This window comes from Elephantulus edwardii, unplaced genomic scaffold, assembly GCF_000299155.1.
Source record: "Elephantulus edwardii isolate Elephantulus edwardi_28Jun2011 unplaced genomic scaffold, EleEdw1.0 scaffold00019, whole genome shotgun sequence".
NCBI lineage: Eukaryota > Metazoa > Chordata > Mammalia > Macroscelidea > Macroscelididae > Elephantulus > Elephantulus edwardii.
In genome coordinates, this window is record NW_006399769.1 from 17,418,033 (window position 1) to 17,418,678 (window position 646).

General features: G+C 39.5%; 1 protein-coding gene across 1 annotated transcript in view; it reads right to left on the bottom strand.

Moving 5' to 3' along the window:
* Window positions 1-646, bottom strand: part of RMDN2 (regulator of microtubule dynamics 2) — a 101,076-nt gene that overhangs the window by 49,158 nt on the left and 51,272 nt on the right. The gene's annotated exons all lie outside the window — the stretch shown is intronic.

Sequence of the window (646 nt, forward strand, 5' to 3'; positions counted from 1 at the left end):
CAGATTGTTGATAAATCGTCCACCAATCCTGACCCCACCAATGGTACAGAATCTAAAACTCCAAAATGGACCTATTTATCTATGGCCAGCTGATATTTGACAAGGAAACAAAACGTATCAAATGGGTAAATGTCAATCTCTTCAACAAATTAATGCTGGTAAAACTGGATGCTACCTTCAGAAAGCTGAAACAGGATCCACATCTCACACCATACACAAAAATAAGCTCAAGATGGATCAGATACGTAGGAGTAAAGCCCAAAACCACAGAGTTCATAAGAGATAAGCTGACAAAGACTAAAAGGCCTACTCTGTGGTATAAAGAAGCTGACAAATACTTCCAGTAAGGCACAATGGGGCAAACGGGAGTTTCTAAAGATGAAATCCCTGTGCTCATCAAAAACTTTTTTCTAACAGGGTGAAAAGAAAACCAACTGACTTGGAAAAAAGTATTTGGCAATACTATCTCAAACAATTCGATCAGCTGTGAAAACTAGGCCAGGAGCTAATTGTGGAACAGACCACCAACTAACTACTCATATGCACGTTCAAGGTGAAACTGAGGAAAATTAAACCTAGTCCACGGGAACCAAAATATGACTTTGAGTCTATCCCACATGAATTTCAGAACCATCTCAGGAACAGG